The sequence below is a fragment of the Narcine bancroftii genome, chromosome 6 (assembly GCF_036971445.1).
Source record: "Narcine bancroftii isolate sNarBan1 chromosome 6, sNarBan1.hap1, whole genome shotgun sequence".
Taxonomy (NCBI): domain Eukaryota; kingdom Metazoa; phylum Chordata; class Chondrichthyes; order Torpediniformes; family Narcinidae; genus Narcine; species Narcine bancroftii.
The window spans coordinates 65,721,652-65,748,296 of NC_091474.1; the positions used below are offsets into that span (position 1 = coordinate 65,721,652).

The following is a 26,645-nucleotide window of genomic DNA, read 5'->3' on the forward strand; positions in this document are numbered from 1 at the left end:
CCAACTACCAAAACTAATATTGACGCAAAATCAACTAATCCCTTTCACTATAGATAACCTTTCCTTTAGAGAATGGGAGAGAAAAGGGATCAAAAGAATAGAAAATTGTTTTTCGGGAAATAAATTATTATCCTTTGAACAAATGAAGGATAAATATAATATAACTCACGATACAATGTTTGCATACCACCAACTGAAAACCTACTTGAAGGACAAATTGGGAAACAGTCTGAGGTTACCAGAAGGAAGCAATTTTGAATATGTGATTACAGACACAATGATAATTAAAAAATTTGTAACAAACATGTACATCAAACTGCAAGAAAAGGAGAACAAGGAAACAAACGTAAATCTAAACAAAAATGGGAACAAGATCTAAACATAAAGAATGAAACATGGGAGAAGCTATGCTCCGGAACTAAGAGAAATACAATAAACACGAGGTTACGCATGATACAATATAACTGGATACACAGACTATACATCACAGCTCAAAAGTTAAATAAATGGGATTTCTGGATCATTGGGATCTCTTCTGGGGAAGGTCGGACCTGTACAAGAGGGACGGACACCACTTGAACTGGAGGGGGACCAATGTGCTGGCAAGTAGATTTGCTAGAGCTGTGGGGATAGGTTTAAACTAGTTTGGCAGGGGGGTGGGGAACAGAGGGTTAGAGCAGTGTCCATGGAGGATGGCCACCTAGCTAGGAATAAAAAAGATAAGAAAGGTAGGATGGAGATTAGGGTAGAAGATAAAAAAGAGAATATATGTGAGGGTCATTCTCTGAGATACATATATTTTAATGCAAGAAGCATAGTGAACAAGGTAGATGAGCTGAGAGCATGGATAGATACTTGGGGTCACGATATTGTGGCAATTAGTGAGACCTGGCTACAGGAGGGGCAGGACTGGCAACTTAATGTTCCGGGATACATTTGTTTTAGATGTGATAGATCAGGGGGTAAAAAAGGAGGAGGAGTTGCTCTGTTTGTTAGGGAGGACATTACTGCCGTGAGGTGGCAGGATGGTATGGAGGGATCGACCAGTGAGGCTGTTTGGGTGGAATTGAGGGGTGGAGGAGGCAAGAGGGTGCTAATAGGGGTGTATTACAGACCACCAAATGGGCCAAGGGAATTAGAGGAACAAATTTGTAGGGAGATAACGTATATGTGTAAAAATCATAGGGTAGTGATCATGGGAGATTTTAACTTCCCACACATTGATTGGGATACCCATACGGTTAGAGGGCTGGATGGGCTGGAGTTCGTTAAATATGTTCAGGATTGTTTTCTAAATCAGTTAGTAGAAGAACCGACTCGGGATGGTGTAATACTGGATCTCCTGTTAGGGAACGAGCTAGATCAGGTAGCGGACATTAATGTTGGAGAACCAATTGGGTCTAGTGACCATAATTCTGTTAGTTTTGGGGTAGTTTTAAGGAAGAGCAAGGAGAGGCCTAAAGTTGAGGTTCTGGATTGGAAAAGAGCAAATTTCGTAGGAATAAGAAGGGATTTGGGGAGTATTGAGTGGGACAGGATATTTTCAGGTAAGGATGTTAATGAAAAATGGAGGATATTCAAAAAAGAAATTTTGAGGGTACAGAGTAGTTATGTCCCAGTCTGGATCAAAGGAAAGGCTGAAAGTCATAGGGAGGCTTGGTTTTTGAGGAATATTGGAAATTTGGTTAGGAGAAAAAGGGAGGTGTACAAGAGGTATAAAGAGCAGGGAACTGAGAAGTTGAAGGAGGACTACAAGGAGTGTAGAAGGAATCTTAAGAAAGAAATTAGAAAGGCTAAAAAAAGGCATGAAGAGGCTTTGGCTGACAGAGTAGAAATAAATCCAAAGGGTTTCTATAAGTACATTAAAAGTAAAAGATTAGTGAGAGATAAAATTGGACCCCTTGTAGATAGCTAGGGTAGGCTGAGTGAGAAGTCTGAGGAAATGGGGGTAATTTTGAATGATTTCTTTGCCTCGGTATTCACTAGGGAAAAAAATGTTGAACCAGTTGAAGTAAAGAAAAATAGTGGGGAGGTCATGAAGCATATAAGGATAACCGAGGAGGTAGTGATGGCTGTGTTAAAAAAAGATAAAGGTGGATAAATCTCCCGGACCGGACAAAATATTCCCTAGGACACTCAGGGAGGCTAGTGGACAGTTAGTGGGGCCATTAACCGAGATATTTAGGATGTCACTGGCCACGGGGGTGGTACCAAAGGATTGGAGGGTGGCGCATGTAGTTCCTCTGTTTAAGAAAGGGTCCAAATGCAAACCTGGGAATTATAGGCCTGTAAGTCTGACGTCTGTGGTGGGCAAGTTGATGGAAAGTGTTCTGAGGGATGCTATTTACAAATTTTTGGAGGTACAAGGATTGATAGGGAGTAATCAGCATGGTTTTGTCAGGGGTAGATCATGCTTGACAAACCTGATTGAGTTCTTCGAGGGGGTTACAAAAAAGGTTGATGAAGGGAAAGCTGTGGATGTTGTCTATTTGGACTTTAGTAAAGCTTTTGACAAAGTTCCCCACAGGAGGTTAGGAAAAAAGGTGGAGGCATTAGGTATAAATTAGGAGATAGTGAAATGGATTCAGCAGTGGTTGGATGGAAGGTGTCAGAGAGTAGTGGTAGAAAATTGTTTGTCCAATTGGAGGCCAGTGACTAGTGGAGTTCCTCAGGGTTCGGTCCTGGGTCCACTATTATTTGTTATATATATTAACGATCTGCATGTAGGGGTAGAAAATTGGATAAGCAAGTTTGCGGATGACACAAAGATTGGTGGTGTTGTGGACAGTGAGGTAGATTACCGTAGATTAAAAGGTGATTTAGGAAGGCTGGAGGTGTGGGCTGAGAAATGGCTGATGGAATTTAATACAGATAAATGTGAGGTGCTGCATTTTGGAAAGGCAAATTTAAATAGGTCATATACATTGAATGGTAGACAATTGAGGAGTGCAGAGCAACAAAGGGATTTTGGAGTTATGGTAAATAGTACCCTCAAGGCTGATACTCAGGTAGCTGGTGTGATGAAGAAGGCATTTGGAATGTTGGCCTTCATAAATCGGAGTATTGAATTCAAGAGTAGGGAGGTTATGATGAAATTGTACAAGGCATTGCTGAGGCCAAATTTGGAGTACTGTGTACAGTTTTGGTCACCAAATTATAGGAAAGATATAAACAAAATAGAGAGAGTGCAGAGAAGGTTCACGAGAATGTTGACAGGATTTCAGGGTCGGAGTTACAGGGAAAGGTTGTGCAGACTTGGGCTTTTTTCTCTGGAGCGTAGAAGATTGAGAGGGGACTTGATAGAGGTGTTTAAGATTTTAAAAGGGACAGACAGTAAATGTGGATAGGCTTTTTCAATTAAGAAAGGGGGAGATTCAAACTAGAGGGCATGGTTTAAGATTGAAGAGGGAAAATTATAAGGGGAACATAAGGGGAAATTTCTTTACGCAGAGGGTGGTGGGGATGTGGAATGAGCTTCCGGCAGACGTGGTCGAGGTGGGATCATTGGTTACATTTAAGGAAAGACTGGATCGTTACATGGATAGGAGGGGACTAGAGGGGTATGGACCGGGTGCTGGTCAGTGGGACTAGGAGGGTGGGGATTTGCTACGGCATGGACTAGTAGGGCCGAACTGGCCTGTTCTGTGCTGTAAGTGGTTAACAGTATCAGACAGATGTTTTCGCTGTAAAAAGGAAACGGGAACAACAATTCATGCAATTTGGACATGTGAGAAAGTGGAAAAATTTTGGGAAGATCTAAACCAGATATTAAATAAAATCACAAAAAGCAATATACCAAAAAAACCCAGGGATCTTCCTCCTAAGTAATATAAGAAATAAAGAATTTGGACTCAATTTGGATGGAGCACAAAAAAGGTTTGTTATGATAGCCCTAGCTGTAGCAAAAAAATGTATTATGTCAACCTGGAAATTAGAAGATAACTTGAGAATACAACAATGGTACATAGAAATGAATAAATGTATTCCATTAGAAAAAATAACATATAATTTAAGAAATAACATCACAATATTCGAACAAATATGGGAGCCATACATGAAATACAATAGAGAAATCCTACCGTGGACTTCCACCACCTAAAATGACAGAAGGAGAAGATAACGAAAAGAATGGACTCAGTAAAATTTCTTGTTTATTTTTATTAAGTGACAACATTGTTTAACGGGTTTAATGTATCTTATAGATTGAACTTCAAATAAATGGGAAAGGGGGTGAGGGAGGGAGGGAAGGGAGGGGGGAAAAAGGGGGAGAAAATGACACTATATATTCAAGAAAAAGAATGTCTGTATGTATCTTGGTCAATATGGTTTATAGTGTGAAAAATAAAAAATTTTAAAAAAAAGTTGTCTTCTAATTTCCAGGTTGACATAATACATTTTTTAATGGAGGGGCAGGTTAAAGGGGCCAGGTAGCCATTTTCTCCTTGTGTTCTTTTATTATGTTTGCTCTTTGGTCATGTTTGGAAAAAACAAAGCTGTCATTTTATGGAATATTTTGTGTGTCCATCACTGGCCTGTCCTTGCCAGTCACCCAATCACTCCTCATTTCAACTTGTTCCATCTCTTTTTCCTCAATGGACCTTGTCCTCTATCCAAAATATGTCAAGAGGAAAAGATTGGTGAAATCCAGAGTAGGTCCCTTGCATTCGGAATCAGGGGAATATATAATGGGGAATAAGGAAATGGCAGACCAATTAAATTCTTACTTTAGTTCTATTTTTACAAGAGAGGATACAAATAACCTCCCAAGGATGTTGGGAAACATAGAGACTAATGCAAGGGAGGAACTGAAAGAAATCAGTATCTCTAAGGACATGGTCTTGGGGAAATTGATGGGATTGAAGGCAAATAAATCCCAAGGGCCTTATAATCTACATCCTAGGGTACTTAAGGAAGTGGCCATTCAGATAGCAGATGCTTTAAGAATTATTTTCCAGAACTCGATAGACTCAGGATCAGTACCCATGGATTGGAGGGTAGCTAATGTTACCCCACTATTTAAAAAGGGGGGTAGAGAAAAAGTGGGGAATTATAGGCCGGTGAGCCTTACATCAGTAGTGGGCAAAATGATGGAATCCATTATTAAAGATGTAATAGCGGAGCATATGACTAGCAGAGAAGGGATCGGATGGAGTCAACATGGATTTACAAAAGGTAAATCGTGCTTGACATATCTATTGGAATTCTTTGAGATGGTGACAGGTAAAATAGATAGGGGAGAGCCAGTGGATGTGGTGTACCTGGACTTCCAAAAGGCCTTCGATAAGGTCTCGCATAAACGACTGGCTTCCAGAATCAAGGCTCATGGGATTGGGGTCAAAGTATTGATGTGGATTGAGAACTGGCTGGCAGGTAGAAGACAGAGAGTTGGGATAAATGGCTCATTTTCTGAGTGGCAGGCGGTGACCAGTGGGGTGCCACAGGGATCTGTACTGGGACCCCAGCTGTTCACAATTTATATTAATGATCTGGATGAGGGGATTGGATGTAATATCTCCAAATTTGCAGATGACACTAAGCTAGGAGGGCTTGTGTGCACGGAAGAGGGGGTCAGGAAGCTCCAGTGTGATTTGGATAAATTGAGGGACTGGGCAGATACATGGCAAATGAACTACAATGTGGATAAATGTGAGGTTATCCACTTTGGTAATACAAACCGGAGGGCAGATTACTATTTGAATGGCAATAGATTAAGAGATGGGGAAGTGCAGAGAGACCTAGGGGTACTTGTACACCAGTCTCTGAAGGCGAGCATGCAGGTACAGCAGGCGGTTAAAAAGGCAAATGGTATGTTGGCCTTCATATCAAGAGGGTTTGAGTATAGGAACAAGGATACCTTACTGCAGCTGTACAGGGCCTTGGTGAGACCCCACCTGGAGTATTGTGTGCAGTTTTGGTCACCTTATCTAAGGAAGGATGTTCTTGCAATGGAGGGAGTGCAGAGGCGATTCACCAGGCTGATACCTGGAATGGCAGGAATGACTTATGAGGAAAGATTGTGCAAATTGGGATTGTACTCGCTGGAGTTTAGAAGATTGAGAGGGGATCTCATAGAGACATATAAAATTCTGGCAGGACTGGACAGAGTGGATGCAGATGGGATGTTTCCAATGATGGGAAAATCCAGAACCCGAGGCCATGGTTGGAGGATAATAGGCAAACCATTTAGGACCGAGATGAGGAGGAATTTCTTTACCCAGAGGGTGGTGAATCTGTGGAATTCATTGCCACAGAGGGCAGTAGAGGCAGGTTCATTAAATATATTTAAGAGGGAATTAGATCTATTTCTTCAGTATAAGGGAATTAAAGGTTACGGAGAGAAGGCGGGGACGGGGTACTGAACTTTAAGATCAGCCATGATCTCGTTGAATGGCGGAGCAGGCTCGAAGGGTCGAATGACCTACCCCTGCTCCTATCTTCTATGTTTCTATGTTTCAAACAATGCCTGTCTTTGATTTACTTGCATTTAAATTCTACTCTTCTATTATCTGATTACGATCTGAACAACAGACAGAAGAAACAAACTCAAGTTTCAAGATTCAATTTATTGTCATGTCATAAAAGTGTCATTTTACACAAAATTGCCTTGTGTCTGTAGAAATTGCCTGAAGCTCAGTCAGAGAAAGAAAAGCAAAAGAGAGATCCCCCCCCCCTCCCCGAGAGTCACGTAGTTTCCATGGATTTGCCTCCAGCACTCCCGCAGCTTCCGCAACCACACAGAGTTCAGTCCAAACAGTTGGCAACCCAAGCTCCAGATCCGAATCTCCGACACGGCCAGGAACCCTTCAGCACCCTCTCGCATCCCAGTTTCGAGACCTGGTGCCCCTTCAACCAGTTTTGAGCCAGTCTCCAGCAGTCCACAGCCTGGTGTGAGTACCTTGACCACAATCTCCAGCAGCCCTCAGCCTGCGTGAGTTCATCTCCTTAAGACACCAACAGCCTACTGACTGTGTGTGTCCTTCAGCTGTAGAACCCCTCACTGGTCCCCCACCATGGCCACCGTCCTGTGGGTTGGTTGTCTCCTCTGCTTCTCCTTCTCAGTCCGAGGTGGGGGGGGGTGGTCTCCCCACTTCTCCAGAGTCTGCAACCCCTCATGGCCTGCTGCTGATCACAGGCACCACCATCTTGGGTGCAAAGAAAGTGGCATAAAGATGGACTCTCAGACAAATCTCGACAGCTGATGTGAGTTGCTATGGGAGCTGAAAAATGTATCAGTTTTCTTTCACCTGTTTAGCCTGAATGGGTCACAGCTTAGTTTCCAAATATTTCCATGAATGCACCCATCCCAAATGTTTTCTTGACCCTAATATAATCCCTCAGTGTGAGATTTTAAAAAGTGCTATTTTGGTCCAGAATTCTGCTCTTGGATCAGATCAGATACTCTTTATTGTCATGTAGTAAAACAGAAAAGTAATATTACATGAAGTTGCCTTTAGTCTGCATAACCATTACAGCACAGAAGCAGGGCAGTTCAGCCCTTCTAGTCCATGCCGAACACCTACTCTAACCTAGAACCATTGACCTGCACCCGGCCCATAACCCTCCAGACCTCTCTCGTCCATAAAGCAGACAAAGACTCGCCATTAGCATTGCCCGGTACCCCGTATAGTCAGAGAAAGAGAAGCAAAAGAGAGTCGCCCCAGAGTCACTGAGTGTCCCTGGATTCGTCTCCAGCACTCCCACTCCCTCTGCAACCACACAATACCAGTTCAAACCATTGGTACCCCAAGCCTAACTCTAAACCTCTGACACGATGAGGAAACCTTCATCACCCAGGGCCCTTCAGAAGCCTTCCTTGCCCTCAGCATCCTCTTGAATCCAGGTTCTGATACCTTGTTCTCATGAGCAGCCACGAGTCGCCAACAGCTCGCCACCCATGTGTGTCTTTCAGCCACAGAGCGCATCATTGGTCCACCACCGTGGTCACCATTCTTGGGGTCTTCCCCTCTCTCCTTCTCAAACAGGGTGTGATTTCCCCGTTTTCTGGTGCCCTAAGCCAGTCCATTCCCCTCCCCACCCCCCCCCCCCCCCCCACTCCAAGTCTACAACCCCTTGAGGCTGCTGCTGCCAGACACAGGCGCTGCCACTTTGGCCCAGATTTTGTGGTCTCAGGATTTTAAATAAAACCAGCTCATTTAATAGGCCATTTAAAGCCTGTACAGAGTTGATGGCAGTAGGATGGGTGGTAGGACCCTACGGGGGAGCTCCAGCAGTGCCGCAATATTTTTATGGGTGGGATCTCATTGATTCCACAATTTTTTTTGAAGACCGCTACTTAAAGCTTTGTCTTCCTTCTTGATAGTTTTCATACTAGAAGAGCTGAGTTATCATAAATTCATCATCTATATGGGTCCTCTGCATATCTTAGCAAATAGGAATGAAGTCCCTGCCTTGGTTATGGGCATCAGATAGGAGATAAAGCAAGGCTTGAATAACCACTGCAGGAAGGCAGCATTAACAAGATGAAATTATAGTGTAGGGCTATTTTTGTATAGAGTAGCTGAAGCACAATGTGGCTACAACATGGAGTGAAGCCACTGACCTTTGTAATCAACACTCAGTCCACAGAAAAGCAGTACAGCATGTCCCCTCGTCACTCTTGTCGTAACAGCCCTGCAGATCACTCATATTTTTGGGATTTGAGGTTGACCATTAAAGAAACCTTTATTTCCTAACATTCACCAGCCTTGAGAATTTTTACATGTTACCTTTTCATACATTCCTCTTGATTCTTGTATTAAAAACTAGGGAGAAGATGGGATCACTCACAGACAAGGGGGATTAATGTTTGGAGACAGAGGAACTTTGCATCAGTATTCACTGATGAGGTAGTGCTGGGACTTAAAGTAGTAAGTCTGCAGGTCCTGATGGGATATATCCTAGGTTAAAGAAAGAGGTGAGTAAGGAGACTGGGGCATTGACAAGTATCTTTGTATCCAAACTAGCAACAGATAAGGTCGAGAGTAGCTCATATTTTATCTTTGTTAAAGAAGGGGGGAATAAAAAGATAATCCAGGAAGTTATAGGCAGGTAAATCTCACATTAATAGTAGGAAAACAAATGGAGAGAATACTTGGGGATAGGATTCATACACATTTGGAAAGTCATGGTCAGATTCTGGACTCCTTAGAAAATAGAGGTGTTGGTGTGTCTTCTTCATGGTTGCCTTGATGCACTGGCTCCAGGAGTGATCTTCTGATGCAAGGAGTCCCAAGAACTTGTAGGTTCTGATCCCGTGCACTTTCATACCATCAATGCGGACAGGTATGTGGTCCCAAGGTACTCCCTTCCTAAAATCACCAGTAAGCTCCTTGGTTTTGGTGATTTGGAGAGCAAAATTGTTGTTCTGGCACCACCCAACTCATTTCTCAATCTCTGTCCTGTATTCTGACATTTCCAGTAATTTGGCCAGCAACGGTGGTGGTGTCAGCAAATTTGTAGATTGAGTAGCAGCTGAATTTGGCCACACAGTCATATATGGGAAGCTGAGCAGGGGACCAAGCTTGCAGCCTTGTAATGCCCCTGTGTTGATGGTCAGAGAGGAGGAGATGATGTGGCTGATTTGCACTGATTGGAGACAGGTATGAAGTGTTGCGCCTTGGGGCAGATCCAATGCAAGGGGAATGTATACAGTCATTGGCAGGGCTCTTAAGTGCATTGATGTGCAGAGAGATGTGGTGGACCAGGTCCATGGCTCCTTGAGAGTGGTCATGCAAGTAGAAAGGGTGGTAAAGAGGCATTGGTATGCTTGGCTTCATTAGGTGGGGCATTGATACAAAAGTAAGTCAGTCACGTTGCAACAATATAAAACTTTGGTTAAGCCACACTTGGAATATTGTGTGCAGTTCTAGTCACCTCATTACAGGAAGAGCTTTCTTACACTGAAGGTTCGCCAGATTGATCCCTAGGATGGCAGGACTGACATATGAAGAAAGACTGGATAGACCAAGGACTTACTCATTGAGATTTAGAAGAATGGGATGGGATCTCTTAAGATGTATAATTCTGACATGAAGAAACAAGTTAGATGCTCCTGACGATGGGGAAGCCATTTAGGACTGAGATGTGGAGAAACTTCTTCACAGAGTTGGAAACTTGTTGAATTTCGTACCACATGAGGATGTTAAGGCCAGTTCATTAGTTATATTCAAAAAGGAGTCGGGTGAGGCCCTTGTGGCTAAAGGATAGAACTGAGGTAATATGACCACCCATGATCATATTGAATGGTAGTGCAGGCACGAAGGGCTGAATAGCCTCTTCCTACATCTGTATTTTTTTACGATTCACTGAGAGGAAGTATGTGAAGGCTTTGGGAAGGTGACAGAAGAGGGGATCCGTTTTAGAGGGGATGAGTTCTGGGAAGACATTGGACAAACTACGGTTGTCTTGTCTGAGGAGAGACCTGATAGAGCTGTATAAAATCAGGAGAGGTATTGATGGGGAAGACAATATTTATCGCACACTGCAGGACATGCATTCAAAGCGGGTGGGTGGGTGGGGTGGGTGTATAGAATGTACTGAGAACTTTTTTACTTTGAGAGTAGTGGGTGCCTTGAATGGGCTGCCAGGAGTCGCGGTTGAAGCAGATATGTTAGTACCATTTAAGAGGCTTATCAGTACACATTAATATGGAGATATATCTCAGGTGCAAGCAACAGGAGTTCAGTTAGATGTGGTCATCATGTTTGAGGTGGGCCGAAGGGCCTGTTTCTGTGCTGTACTGTTCTATAGATGATGAGGGTGAGCTGCTATTTCAAACCACAGCAGTCCGTTTGGAGAAAGTACTACTGCAGTGGTGCTGGCTGGGGAGATAACTTCAGGTCAGTATGTTGTGTGACTGAGAGGCCACCAGCAGGAAGTAATGTTCCCATGTCCCTGGTGCCTCCTCAATGACAGAGGTCATAGGTTTGGGAGGTGTTGCTGGAGTGGTATTCAGCACTACTTTAAATCTGGCATTAGTGGATCCGGACCCGAATCACTGCACTTTTAAAAGAAGAGTTTCCATGTAATTTTTAACATCTTTTTGCCATACAAAGTTTGGGTTGGGCCATTTACAGATAGACAAGAAATCCTGACGTATCAGTTAAACAAGAATGTCAGCTGATGCTGGAATGGAGTGTAATACGCAATCATGCTGGAGGAACTCAGTAGGTCACTTAGCACCCAGAAGAAGGACCCAGACCTGAAATATTGGTTACCCTTTACTCCCTATGGGTGAAGCAGGACCTGCTGAGTTTCTCCAGCATGTTTGTGTACTGAATCCTGACATCAACAATGCAGATGCCCCAAAACTGAATCTAAAGAAAATGCTTTATCCTCAGAAGGAAAAACAATGTTTAAGTTTATTATCATCTGATTGTACATATACAACCCAACGAAACAATGTCTCTCCAAACCATGGTGCACGCACAAAAACCCGCAATATACAGCACATATCTATCACATAAATAATCCAAATAAATAGATACAAATACTTGGGATGACTTTCATGGTTACAGAATACTGTTCATCAGCCTTACAGCTTGCGAGAAGAAGCTATTCCCCAGCCTGGCAGTCCTGATTTTGATGTTCTTCTTGATGGTTAGTGAGTTGAAAATACAGTGCGCTGGATGGAAAGGGTCTTCTATAAATCCTTGAGCCCTATTTAGGCCACCTCAGTGTCGTCTCAGAGGAAAGGGAGATCCCAGTGATCCTCTCATCTGTTTTAACGATCCTCTTCCAGTCCGATGCTTTACAGCTACCCTACCACACAATGATGCAGCCAGGCAGGACTCTCTCATTATGCTTCTGTGAGATGTTTAATCTACTGTAGCCAAATACTTAGATTGGGTAGGTGGGAAACATAATGTGACACCTGTCACATTTGTGGCCCGAAATGTGAAGTTAATAAAACATCAAACACAAGTTTTATCAGGTAAACTTCTCAGTGTCTTTATTTTCCAGTTTCCTTTGTTCTCCTGCTTGTGCTCTTATCTCTCTCTCATACCACGTGACTTCCGGTACATCTCATACATATTCATTATCATGACATCCCTCCTTTAATCAGAAATAAACTTTACCTTCACTTACCAATATCCCTCGGAAACCTACAAACATCGTAACTAATGGTAATACTATAACTCAACTACATAAAATTTACTTCCTACAGCACTCATACATGCACTTTATGATATAAGATTAAATACTGTCCCAAAGTTCTTATTAAAACTATGGCACAAAGTCTTCGTATCGTTTGGGCACTTTCCGGTTTCATTTCGGTCTGCCTGCGATATTGTCGTCGCTTCTCGGTTGTTCACTCTCAGCGTCGGACATACTGCTCGCCACGGCTTCGGGTGTTTCTGGCGCTCTAGTCACTTTATCAGGAGTTCTGGTAACTGCCTCTGGAACATCATCAGGTCTCTCAGTTTCAGCATCTCGTATTGGCCTTTCAACCTCTTCGCTCGATGTATCTCTGGACTGGTGCCTTTTCACACTTGATACCTTTCTCTTATACAGGACTCCAGTCGGAGACTTGACTGTCACCATACTGCCACTTCTGGATACGACAGTATAGGGTTGATGGTAATAAGGTGTGTCTAGCTTACCACCAGTTTCATGCCTCACTAGAACATTATCTCCTTGGCATGATGTCTGAGTACTTGGCTCCACGTTTCGAATCTGTGTACAGCTTTGCTGCACCTTTCTTTTCAGCATCGTGGTCCCTCATCTCCTGGTCGTCTCGGATTTCCTTTATTTCTGGCATTTTTGTGTGGATTTTTCTCCCAAAAAATGCTTCTGCAGGACTTTTTCCAGTGGTTGCATGAGGCGTTGCTCGATAGACAGCCACATAAGATAGCAATGCTTCTCGCCAATTTTGTCCTTCGGCGTGTGCAATCCTCAATCGTTTTTCAATGGACTGATTTTGTCTCTCTACTTCTCCGTTGGCTTGCGGCCATTTCGGAGTTACTTTATGATGGTGGATACCTGTAGTCTTCATGTATTCCGCAAATGTCTCTGAAATGAATTGTGGACCATTGTCAGAGTATAATGTAACAGGTAATCCATATCTCGTGAATATCTCTGCTAACGCTTGTATTGTTTTTTCAGTGGTTGTGGACTTCAACACCACGTACTCATAGTATCTGCTGTAGTAATCTATCACTACCATAATTGATTCACCCGTCGGTAAAGGTCCAAGAAAATCAACAGCTACGTCGATCCATGGTCCTGTCGGGAGTTGCGTACTCCGGATCGGTTCTGGCGGATTACTCCTACTTGTGATTTGACATCCGTGACAAGTTTTAACAAATTTCTCTGCGTCCTTATCACAACCTGGCCACCATACCTTGGTCCTGAGGTTTTGCTTGGTACCAACAATACCTAGGTGTCCTTCATGCGCTAAGGATACGATCTTCGGTCTCAATCTTTGCGGTATCACCAATCTGCAACCTCTTAATACACACTGTCCGATGCAACAAAGTTCGTCTCTAATGGGAATGTAAGCCTTGTGAGTACACTTGTCCCATTGTCCACTCTGTATGCATTCTCTTACTTCCCTGAGTTCTGGATCACGTTCGGATTCTCTCTCGACCTCCTTCGTAGTCACAGCTTTCGGTGTCGACTGAATAGCTACGAAGCGTACAAAGCTCTCTGTTTCTGTTCCCAATTCTGACTTGGATTGTGGACCACCATCCTTCACCAATCTGGACAGCGGATCTGCAATGTTTGCTTTCCCTGCAATGTGGATTACTTTATATTTGTAGGGTTGTAGTCTGAGTACCCATCTCTCTATTCTGGCACATGGCTTGGATCTAGGTGCATAGATCACCTCTAATGGCTTATGATCTGTGATGAGTTCAAATTCAATGCCGTATAAATATGCATGGAACCTCTCACAGGCCCATACAAGTCCGAGTGCTTCTTTCTCTGTCTGAGAGTATCTTCTTTCCACATCTGATAACAATCTGCTGGCATAGGCAATGATTCTTGGACCTCCATCATGCATCTGGACCAACACGGCTCCTAAACCAACCAGGCTGGCATCCGCTATGACTTTGGTTGATGCCGCCGGATCGTAATATCCAAGAGTTTTTGCATCTATCAGGCTTTGCTTCAGCGCTGTGAACGCTTTCTTCTGCTCAGATCCAAAATGAAAAGGTACACCTTTCCTGGTTAGTTTCCTTAGTGGTTCTGCCACTGTAGCGAAATTAGGAATGAACTTTGCACAAAAATTGACCAATCCCAGGAAACTCCTCACCTCTGTTGCGTTCTGAGGTGTACATGCCTCCGCAATAGCTTTCACCTTGGCCTCTGCAGGGTTTAGTCCTTCCCGTGTAAGTCTGTGTCCCATGAAGTCCATTTCTGACAGACCGAACTGGCATTTGTTTCCATTCACAGTAAGGCCTGCCTCCTGTAGTCTAGATAGTACACGCCTCAACCGTTTGTCATGCTCTTCCTTCGTTGGTGCACGGACTATGATGTCGTCAGAAATGTTGGCAACTCCAGGAATACCTTGAATCACTCGATGGATTTCATATTGGTAGATCTCCGAAGCTGCATTAATTCCAAATGATAGTCTCTTGTAACGATACAATCCACAGTGAGTCACAAATGTCGTTACATCTCGGGAACCTGGATCCAGCTCTAATTGATGATAGCCCCATTTCAGATCAATTTTTGAGAATACCTTGCTGGTAGTTAGTTCTTGAAGTATTTCCTCCACTGTTGGTATAGGGTGTCGTTCTCTAATTATAGCTTCATTGGCCATTCTCATGTCAACACATAGTCTTATGTCACCCTTTGGTTTGGGCACAATCACTACGGGACTGACCCATTGTGTCGAATGTTCCACCGGTTCAATAATGTCTTGTTCGATCAATTCTTTAATTTTGGCTTCGACTTTCCCACGAAGTCCTAACGGAGTTCGGCGCATTGGTTGTGCCTTGGGTTTAACCGTTTCATCTACCGCTAGCTTCAATTGTCGACCTTTCAGCTTTCCTACTCCTTGGAAGACTGCGGGGAATTCTTGCTTCATATCCTCGTAAGACTGAATTGAATTGACACAAGCTCCAATATGAAGTATTGCCAGGTCTTGCGCTGTGCTTCTACTCAGCAATGGTTCTCCCCTCTCTTCTATGACCATAAACTCTGCTTCGGTGTACTTATTTCCAGTTTCAACAGTTGCAGTAAAACATCCAATGGTCTGCAATGGCTTGGTTGCTGTGTATGGATACAGTTTCTTGGAACACTTCTTTGAGGTACAGATGATCTTTTTCCTTTTCAACTTCTCCCATAAATGTCGATCAATCACATTACTGTCACTGCCTGAGTCTACAATGACCTGCACTGTCACTCCACCAATGATCACTGGGACCTTCTCATGACGTACATCATTCAACGTAAATTGGCAACAACTCTGTCCCTCCTGGGTATCATCATCGTCACCGTCTATCTGGCGAATGGTGTCTTTCTTTCCAGGATACTTTCCTTTCCCCCAGGCTTTACCTTTGGAAGTTGTACTCTTCCTCTTCTGGTCTGTATTGGACTTGCTTTTGCACTTCTTCGCAAAGTGGTCCTTACCTCCACACTTTCTGCAAACTTTGCCTTTGGCCGGGCAATATGGGTCTTTTCCAAAGTGACCTCGGTTTCCATATCGATAACACTCCACGTCCTGTGTCGACATATATCTTGGCTAGTTATGGCTGGTTATGGCGATGTGAGAGCCTCTTAATTTGCTGGCTTGAGTTGTCTTTCAAGGTCATGGTATGAAATTGCCCTTCAACAGCCTCTAATGCAGCAGCAATGGCTAAAGCATCGGTGAGTTCCAACTCACTCCCTCTTTCCAGTAGACGTCTTCTGAGTTTATCTGATCTGCAGAGCTGTACGACTTGATCCAATAATTGGTTGTCCAAATCAGCTGGCATGTAATTGCATCCAACAGCTAGCTGGCGTAGTCTCGTCACGTACTGAACAATTGTCTGGCCATCTTCTTGTCTCGTTCTCCGAAACAAATGGCGTTGAAATGTAGCATTCGGTGTCGACTGAATAGTGTGCATTTAATGCATCTACCGCTTTCCGGTACTCATCCTTTCTTCCAGTATTCAAAAGTGTCTTAAATGTTTCCCGAACTGCGGGATCAGCAGTGAAAAGAAGTAACGCCCTTCTCTGCGCTTTTTGTTCAACTGTACAGGTATCTAGAAATAGGCCACGACTGTCGGCGTAGGATTCAAATTCTTCCAGCCATGCCTTCCACTTCACACTTACAGTGCTTGCATCACCCGTTGGGTCAAAATGAGCAATTCCACTATGTATTAGAAAGTCACCGTCTGCCCCAGCCATGAGGAAATATTCCAGCCCCAAAAGTACTGAGTCAAAGAGAAAATTCTTATCACCTTGAAGTTGTCTGTAATCCTCTGTAATCTTATTTAGTCTTTAATTTTCTTCAAGCTTCTTTCATCCTCATCGCCAATGTCACATTTGTGGCCCGAAATGTGAAGTTAATAAAACATCAAACACAAGTTTTATCAGGTAATCCAGTGTCTTTATTTTCCAGTTTCCTTTGTTCTCCTGCTTGTGCTCTTATCTCTCTCTCATACCACGTGACTTCCGGTACATCTCATACATATTCATTATCATGACAACACCCGAGTCTTTTGAATGTCATATTCACATCATGTTTTACCATCCGTGGGTAGATCCCTTGGATTTGCTGCATTTGTAAGCCCTGTCAATCTGACCTAAAGTGCCGTAACCAGAGGTAGTGGTCCAGTTGTGGTCAAACCAATCTGTTAGGAAAATAAATTCTAGTTGTAGATGCAAACCTCAGATTCCTGAATTGAACCACTTCCTCAATCTGCACTTCCACTTCTAATAAAGGCTGTCAATAGATCTTCTGCTCTTTTTCCTGCTCTCCCATGCCCCTCCCCACCAACAATGCTTCTGACAACTGTGTCCTTGTCGTGGCTGCTATACACACAGAAAGATACCACAGGACACGGTGGATGTTTCAGTGGAACTGTTTATTTGAATTTCGCGTGTGCCCCTTTAAGACCAATGGGAGTTCTAGTCCGCGCAGTGGTGACATCACCACGTTGCCCGGGGCGCGAGCTGTGGCCTAAGCTACGAAGCAATGAGCAAGCCCTAACGGCACCATCTTCTGCAGCTGTCCCACCAGTGCGGCGGTACAAGCAGTGCCGGTTCGCTCACAGGGATGTGCCCCGCCACAGAACCCCCACCCCCCCCCAGAACCGGCTTACGTGTCCTGCCGCTTGGGTGGCTGACCCCTCCGTTTAGGTTGGGCCATCTGCACAGGTTGGTCTTAGTCCACATGCGCCGGCTTCAGTCGGTCGACCGTGAATAGTTCCTCTCTGCCCCCAATGTTCAGAGTGAAAGTCTTTCCCGATCGATGGAGGACCTTATATGGACCCTCATATGGGTGCTGCAGGGGGGGTTGGGTGTGGGCCACGCTGGACAAACACGAAATCTGCTGAGCCTAGGTCTTTGGGGATTTTCGCCGGGTGCTTGCCATGGTGGGGTGCCAGCGAGGCGAATCTGTTACAAAGGTCCGCAAAAAGGGTTGGGATCTCACCTTCATATTCTGCACCCACTCCAAAAAACTCCCCTGGTAGTGACATTTGTGCACCGTAGACGAGCTCCGCAGATGAAGCCTTGATGTCCTCTTTTGGAGCCATTCAAATGCTAGGCAGGACCCACAGCAGCTTGTCTGTCCATTTGGGTCCTTTTAGTCCTTTTAGCTGTGCCATGAGGGCCACCTTGAGGTGCCAGTGGAAGCGCTCTATGAGTCTATTCGCCTAGGGACGATAGGCCGTGGTGTGGTGGAGCTTGATTCCCAAGCAGTTTGCCAGTTGTGCCCAGAGGACGGTGAACTGGGCGCCCCTGTTGCTGGTCATGTGGGGTGGAACGCTGATCTGATGGGGATGGCTTCCGGCCACCTCGCCATTTGGTCGACCACAGTCAGGAGATAGAGTGCATCTCTGGACACCAGTAGGGGTCCCATTATATCGATGTGGATATGGTCAAACCTCCTGGCTGGCGGGTTGAAATGTTGTATCGGGGCGCTAACATGACGCTTGGCAATGTATCCAATTCCTTGCCATCTGGGCCACTTGTTTTTTTAATCCGTGCCATATGAAACGTTCTGCCACCTTGCGTACCAATGTCTTGACTGAGGGGTGAGCCAGGTCGTGAATCATTCGGAATGCCTCCTGCCTCCACTGCGGGGGCTACCAGTCGTGGCGAGCTGGTGGAGACATTACACAGAACTGTGTCATGACTGCCCGGCAGCTTCAGGTCCTCAAGGCTCAGGCCAGTGATGGCAGTTCGGAAGGCCTGTGTTTCTTCGTTCTCCCTCTGGGCCTGAGGAAATTGGGTGTAGTTCAGGCCGGGGGACAAGTTGTGGATGGTAGGTCTGGAGAGCACGTCGGCAACAACATTGTCCTTACCCACCTGGTGTCGGATGTTGGTGGTGAACTCTGAGATGTAGGAAAGATGTCACTGTTGGCGCACTGACCAGCGGTCTTTAGCCATGGTGAGGGCCTGAGCAAGTGGCTTGTGGTCTGTGAAAGCGGTGAACAGTCTGTCCTCTAGGAAGTAGCGGAAGTGCCTGATAGAGAGGTACAAGACCAGGAGCTCCCTGTCGAATGCACTGTACTTAGCTCGGATGGTCGGAGATGCTGGCTGAAGAACGCCAGCGGGCGCCACTGCCCGTTGACTTCTTACTCAAGGAGGCCCCCAATGGCCTTGGCAGACGCATCCACTGAGGTTGCTGTGTGGGCGTCGGACCAAGGTTGGGCCAGTAGGGTGGTGCTAGCGAAGGCTGCTTTGGTCTGTGCGAAGGCTGTCTCAGCCTCTTTTGACCACTCGAGTGTCTTTTGCTTGGCTGAGATCAGGGCATACAGTGGGCACATGCAGGTGGCCCCCAAGATGAAGTGGTGATAGAAGTTAACCATCCAGGTGAATCCTGTAGGCCCTTGAGGGTGTCTGGCCTGGGGAACTGCTGTATGGCCTTGACCTTGTCCTGTGACAGTGCTACTCCATCTGCAGTGATAGTGTGGCCCAGGAACTGTAGAGACTCCTTCCCGAACTGACATTTGGCCATGTTTTTTAAAAAATATTTTATGTGTGATTTTTCCAAACTCAGACAGTTCCAATAATTCACAGTACAACAATCACGTTCATCAAGTATATTTACATTTTATACCTGCTCCCCCACAACACAAAATAACCAAAAAAAACTATTTTTAATAAAATGCATAACTTGCATGAAAAGGCAAAAACATTAAGAAAAAGACACCACTGACCAAGGATGAATAACAAATTAGAAAAGAAAAAGAAAAACATTAACCATAGGAACTGTTGGAGCTCAATGCCCATCCTCTAGGTCTCTTACATTCATCTCAACTTAGCCTAATTGGAATGGGCCCCTCCCCCCATCCACCCCCCAGGAGAGGAAGGGGGGGGTGGTCATGCAGTGAAGCACCTACATTCTTGCACCTATATCCTTGCACCTATGTAATGCAGGTAGGGTTGGCAGATTTTAAGAAAAGTCTCATTTTTTTCTCCAAGGGAATGTAGCTCTGCATTTCCATATTCCAATGCACAATGCCCAGATAAGAGTCTGACTTCTAGGTAACTGCTATGCACTTCCTGGTCACTGCCAGAGCAATCAATAATAAATTTGATTTAAATTTGGTCCACTTCATTGTAAGTCTTATGTTCATGATGTTTTCCAACAGGAAAATCTCTGGGTCCTGTGGAAACTCTTTACCTATGATTATCTCTAGGGCTTGGCCTAGCTCTACCCAAAAGGACCTCACCTTGGAGCATGATCAGGTTTTTATTTTATTTTTTTTATAATTTTTTTATTTTTCACACTGTGAATTATATCGACCAAAATTTATACAAATGTTTCTCATTAAATATACACAGTGGCATTTTCTCCCTTTTTTCCCCCCTACCTTCCCTCCCCCCCTCCAAAACCAATAAATATTCAACATATACAATACAATAAAACCATTACACAATGTCATCACACAGTAAAAAATAAACAAGAAAAATGTATCTTCTACTTTTACATACTGGATCAAGTCGTTTTGTCTTCTTATCATTTTAGGGGGTGGAGGTCCGAGGGAACAACAGTACATGCAATTTGGGCATGTGAGAAAGTGTTATGTTCCATGTATGGTTCCCAAATTTGTTCAAATAATGTGACTTTATTTTTTAAATTATGTTATTTTTTTCCAATGGAATACATTTATTCATTTCCATGTATATCATTGCTGTATTCTCATGCTCTCTTCCATTTTCCAAGTTGACATACATTTTTTTTGCTACAGCTAAGGCTATCATAATAAATCTTTTTTGCACTTTATCCAATTTGAGGCCCAATTCCTTACTTCTTATATTACTTAGAAGAAAGATCTCTGGATTTTTTGGTATGTTATTTTTTGTGATTTCATTTAATATCTGATTTAGATCTTCCCAAAACATTTTCACTTTCTCACATGCCCAAATTGCATGTACTGTTGTTCCCATTTCCTTCTTACAGCGAAAACATCTATCTGATAATGTTGGATCTCATTTTTTTAAACGTTTGGGGCATGATATATAACCTGTGTAACCAATTATACTATATCATGCATAACCTTGTGTTTATTATATTCTTCATAGTTCCAGAACATAACTTTTCCCATGTTTCATTTTTTATCTTTATGTTTAAATCCCTTTCCCACTTATGTTTGGGTTTATAGCTTATTTCATCATGTTCCTTCTCTTGCAGCTTGATGTACATGTTCGTTATAAATCTTTTAATTTTCATTGTGTCTGTTTCCTTCTGGTAATCTCAGTCTGTTTCCCAATTTATCCTTTAAATAAGCTTTCAATTGATGATATGCAGACATTGTACCATGAGTTAATTCATATTTGTACTTCAACTGTTCAAATGTTAATAAATTATTTCCCAAAAAACAATTTTCTATTCTTTTGATTCCTTTTCTCTCCCATTCTCTAAAGGAAAGGTTATCTATTGTAAAAGGGATTAGCGGATTTTGCATCAATCGTAATTTTGGTATTTGGTCATTCGTTTTTTTCTTTTCTAAGTGGATCTTCTTCCATATATTGAGTAAATGATGCAGTACTGGTGAGCTTTTATATTGTACCAGCTTTTCATCCCACTTATAAAGTATATGTTCTGGTACCTTCTCCCCTATTTTATCTAGTTCTATTTTAGTCCAGTCTAGTTTTTCCCTTGTCTGGTAAAAATCTGATAAATACCTTAATTGTGCTGCTCTATAATAATTTTTAAAGTTTGTAACTGCAAATCACTTTGGTTGTACCTCTCTGTTAATTTATCTAACGGTATCCTCGGTTTCCCCCCTTTCCACAAGAATTTCCTTATTATTCTCTTTAGTTCATTAAAGAATTTCTCTGTTAAGGGAATTGGTAACGATTGAAATAAGTATTGTATCCTTGGGAAGACATTCATTTTAATGCAATTTACCCTCCCTATCAACATTAGCGGTAATTCTTTCCAATGTTCTAAGTCTTCCTGCAATTTCTTTAATAGTGGCTGATAATTTAGTTTGTACTAGTGGCTTAAATTATTATCTAACCTGATACCTAGGTATCGGATTACTTGTGCTTGCCATTTAAATGGTGATTCTTTTTTAAATTCTGTATAATCTGCGTTACTCATTTGCATCACTTCACTTTTATTTGCGTTGATCTTGTACCCCAATATTTCTCCATACTCCTTCAATTTCTTATGTAATTCTTTTATTGATATTTCTGGTTCTGTTAAGTATACTATGATGTCATCTGCAAATAAACTGATTTTATACTCCTTCTCCTTTATTTATATCCCTTTTATTTTATTTTCTGTTCTTATCAGTTCTGCCAATGGTTCTACTGCTAAAGCGAACAGTGAGGGGAATAATGGACATCCCTGTCTAGTTGACCTACTTAATTTAAATTAGTTCGATACATATCCATTTACTGTTACCTTCGCCAATGGTCCATTATATAATATATCCAATTTATATATTTTTCTGATAGATTGAACCTCTGTAATACTTTAAATAAATAATTCCATTCTACTCTGTCAAAGGCTTTTTTTGTGTCTAAAGCAACAGCCACTGTTGGGCTTCTTATTTCCTTGAACTGCATGAATTAGATTAATAAGTTTACAGGCATTATCTGCTGTTAGTCTTTTCTTAATAAATCTAGTTTGATCTTGTTTTACTATTTTTGGTACACAATCGGCCAATCTGTTTGCTAATAATTTTGCTATTATCTTATAATCTGAGTTAAGTAGAGATATTGGTCTATATGATGCTGGTGTTAGTGGATCCTTCCCCGTCTTTGGTATTACTGTAATTATTGCTGTCTTACATGAATCTGGCAAGTTTTGTGTTTCCTCTATCTGGTTCATTACTTCTAGGAGAGGAGGAATTAATAACTCTTTAAATGTTTTATAGAATTCTATTGGGAATCAATCCTCTCCAGGCGTTTTATTGTTCGGCAGCTTTTTTAATATATCCTATATTTCCTCTATTTCAAATGGTTTTATTAGTTTGTTTTGTTCCTCTTCTTGCAATTTTAGCAGTTCAATTTTAGCTAAAAACTCTTCTACTTTATCATCTTTCCCTCGTTCTCAGTTTGGTATAATTGTTCATAAAATTCCTTAAAGTTCTCATTAATCTCTATTGGGTTATATGTAATTTGTTTGTCCTTTTTCCTTGATGCCAATACAGTTCTATTAGCTTGTTCTGTTTTAAGTTGCCAGGCTAATATTTTATGTGTTTTATCTCCTAGTTCATAATACTTTTGCTTTATTTTCATTATGTTTTTCTCTACCTTATACATTTGTAATGTTTCATATTTTATTTTTTTGTCCACCAATTCTCTCCTTTTTGTTATATCATCCCTTTTTACTCGTTCCTTTTCTGTACTTACTATCTCCCTTTCCAACTGCTCAATTTCCCAATTGTAATCCTTTTTCATCTTAATTACATAACTTATTATCTGCCCTCTAATGAAGGCTTTAATTGCGTCCCATAATATAAATTTGTCTTTCACTGATTCTGTATTTATTTCAAAATATGTTTTAATTTGGCATTCAATAAACTCTCTAAATTCCTGCCTTTTAAGTAGCATGGAGATTAACCTCCATCTATATGTTCTTGGTGGGATGTCCTCCAGTTCTATTGCTAATAACAGGGGTGAATGATCAGATAGTAATCTAGCTTTATATTCAGTTTTCCTAACTCTCCCTTGAATATGGGCCGACAACAAAAACATATCAATCCTTGAGTATGTTTTATGCCTACTTGAATAATATGAATATTCTTTTTTCTCTTGGGTGTTGCCTCCTCCATATATCCATAAGTTTCATTTCCTGCATTGATTTAACCATAAATTTGGCCACTTTTTTCTTTTTGCTAGTCTTTTGTCCAGTTTTATCCAACATTGGATCCAAATTAAGATTAAAATCCCCTCCTATCAATATATTTCATTGTGTATCTACAATCTTCAAAAAAAATCTTGCATAAACTTTTGATCCTCCTCATTAGGTGCATATATATTGAGCAAATTCCAAAATTCTGAATATATCTGACACTTTATCATTACATACCTCCCTGGTGGATCTATTATTTCCTCCTCTATTTTGATTGGTACATTTTTATTAATTAATATAGCTACACCTCTAGCTTTTGAGTTATATGATGCTGCCGCTACGTTCCCTACCCAGTTCCTCTTTAATTTGTTATGTTCCACTTCAGTTAGATGCGTTTCCTGCACAAATGCTATATCTATTTTTTTTCTTTTTTCAGCAAATTTAGTAGCCTCTTCCTTTTAATTTGGTTATGTATTCCATTAATGTTTATAGTCATATAATTCAACGTGGCCATCTCATATCCTGTTTACACCTCATTTCCGCTTCCTCACCACCCTTTTCCCCATTTTCATCTCTCAGTTTTCCCTTTTTTATGACAACACATTTAAAACATAAAATACTCCAACAACTCCCACATTCAATATTCCTTTAACCCCAAATATCACCCCCACCCTCTCTGAGTTTCCCCTTATCCCTTGCTGGGCAACCACAACTCCCCTTTCCATTTGGATTCTGAACCTGCTCACAAGCGTCAACTGATTTCGCAGTGACGGTTATTCTCTCCCCTTCAACCCCCCCCAGAAAACTTTTGTTTTACACATATAACAAAGTTCTCCCTTTTTTCCCTCTTACTTCCTTCCTTCCCTTCTCTAGTTCTTTACATATACATTGTTTTTACATCTTTATATATATTTTATCACCGTTCTTCATTGTTACATCTCTTCATCTCTCCTTCTGTCCTGCAAGCGTTCTGCAAATTCTTGTGGTTCCTCCGGATCTGAGAACAGTCTGTTTTGCTTCCAGGGATAAATATTTTAAGCATAGCTGGATGTCTTAACATAAATTTATAACCTTTTTTCCATAGGATCGATTTTGCTGTATTAAACTCCTTCCTCTTCTTAAGAGTTCAAAACTTATGTCTGGGTAATAAAAAATATTTTTTGACCCTTGTATTCCAATGGTTTATTGTCTTCTCTAATTTTATTCCTTGCCCACTCCAGTATATTTTCTCTTGTCGTATATCTCAAAAATTGTACTAAAATAGATCTTGGTTTTTGATGTGCCTGTGGTTTCAGAGCTATTGCTCTGTGTGCCCTTTCTATTTCCATTCCTTCCTGCATTTCTGTTGTACCCAGGACCTACGGGATCCATTCTTTTATAAATTCCTTCATGTCTGCGCCTTCTTTATCTTCCTTCAGGCCCACTATTTTTATGTTGTTTCGCCTACTATAATTTTCCAACATATTAATTTTCTGAGCTAACAACTCTTGTGTCTCTTTCATTTTTTTTATCACTTTCTTCTTAAGTCATTCACTTCCATTTCTACAGCCGTTTCTCGTTCTTCCACATTTTCTACTCTTTTCCCTATTTCTGTCTAATCTTTGCATTTTATCTTCTGTTCTTTTCATTTTTCTTTTAATTGCACTAAATTCTAATGACAACCATTCTTTTAATGCTCTCATTTGTTCTTCATAAAAAGCTTTATCTATATTCTGTCCATCTGTTTTACCTTCTATCTCTCTGTGAAGATCTTGGTTTTCTTCTTCCTCTTCTTCTGTGTCTGTCCCTGTGTTTGTGTCTTCTTCTCTTCTTTGTATCTGTGTCTATTTTGATTTTCCAGATGAGTTGCTTGTCTCACTTTGTTGGGCCTCTTCTTGCTTGGCCTCTTGCTGTTGGTCCTCTTCTGAGCTGCTCATCTGTTGAGCCTCCTGCTGCTACTCTTCTTTCCTTTCACCCCATCGACTTTCTTTCTCACTTGGTACTTCACTCCCTCTCCTGCCACTTTCCTCATCTTCCAGCTGAAAGCCCTGGTGTCGGGCATCCCTCAGCTGGTTGCGCTGTGGTTGCCCGTGGTTCCTCAGCTGAGCCCCCCTCCTGTCGATGTTTTCCTTCTCCTTAGATTGCGCACTGCACACTTTTGTTTGGCTCAGAGAGCCATTTTTGCAGTCCAGCAGTCGGGGTGGGGGGGGGGGGGGTCGTGACTCCGTTGGTCCATCACCAACCTTGGAGATCGGGCACTCTTCTCCACCACGGCTCCCTGTTCTTTCGTGGAGGTAAGGCCTTCTTTCTTCTTTTTTCCCGTTGTTTTTACTTTTTCCTTCTTAGGTGTCATTTTCTTTCTCTTCTCTACAACTTTATCTTTTATTTCTTATATTTTGTATTAATTGAACTTTGTCTTTTCTTAACTTTTTTTCTTATTTTCTGGAGAGGGCTAGTTTTACCCTACCGTCCACCATGTGACTCCCCCTACATTTGGCCATGTTGACGGTGAGGCCAAATTCAGCCAGGCGGACGAACAGTGTGCGGAGATGGGTCTTGTGCTCATTGTGATCTCGACTGGCAATGAGGATGTCATGGAGGTAGAGGAACACAAAGTCCAGGACTCTACCCACTGTGTCCATGAGCCGCTGGAAGGTCTGGACTGCGTTCCTCAGGCCAAAGGGCATCCACAGGAATTTGAAAAGGCCGAACAGGGTGATATGGCGGTTTTGCCAATATCATTCAGGTGTACGGGGATTTGATGGTAGCCCCTCACAAAGTCGACCTTAGAGAAAACTCTGGCACCATGTAGGTTGGCCATAAAGTCCTGTATGTTAGGGATGGGGTACCTGTCAGGTATTGTTGCGTTGATGAGCCAGCAGTAGTCCCCACATGGGCGCTAACCCCCAGAGGCCTTTGGGACCATGTGCAGGGGAGAGGCCCAGGGTCTGTCTGACCTGTGGACTATGCCGAGTTCCTGGAGGCAGGAGTTGTCTGGCCTTGGTGTGGAGTGGAGGGCCCTGTGTGGCTGTTGAATGGCAGGGAACTCATCTAGGATGTGGGAGTACTCATTCCTGGGTGTGCAGATGGTGGCTATCCCCAGGCTGTGCGCGCTGGATGGCTCAAGTCGAAGAGACTGGAAGGTAAGGGCATGCACGAGCCTCTTGCCCTTCAGGTCGACCAGCAGGCTGTGTCCTCGGAGGAAATCTGCTCCTAATAGTGTAGTTCTCAAGGTGGCCAGTAGGAACTTCCAGCA

The 26,645-nt window shown here is 42.6% G+C and overlaps 1 protein-coding gene across 10 annotated transcripts in view; it reads left to right on the forward strand.

Moving 5' to 3' along the window:
• cln8 (CLN8 transmembrane ER and ERGIC protein) overlaps positions 1–26,645 on the forward strand; it is a 50,138-nt gene that overhangs the window by 12,729 nt on the left and 10,764 nt on the right. For 6 of the 10 annotated variants that reach the window (XM_069885199.1, XM_069885197.1, XM_069885196.1 and 3 more), the window contains one exon: positions 19,752–19,848. The exons of the other annotated variants lie outside the window; for them this stretch is intronic. The gene's annotated coding sequence lies outside the window, so the exon portion shown is untranslated. The remainder of the gene's footprint in view (positions 1–19,751; positions 19,849–26,645) is intronic. 10 annotated transcript variants of the gene reach the window in all.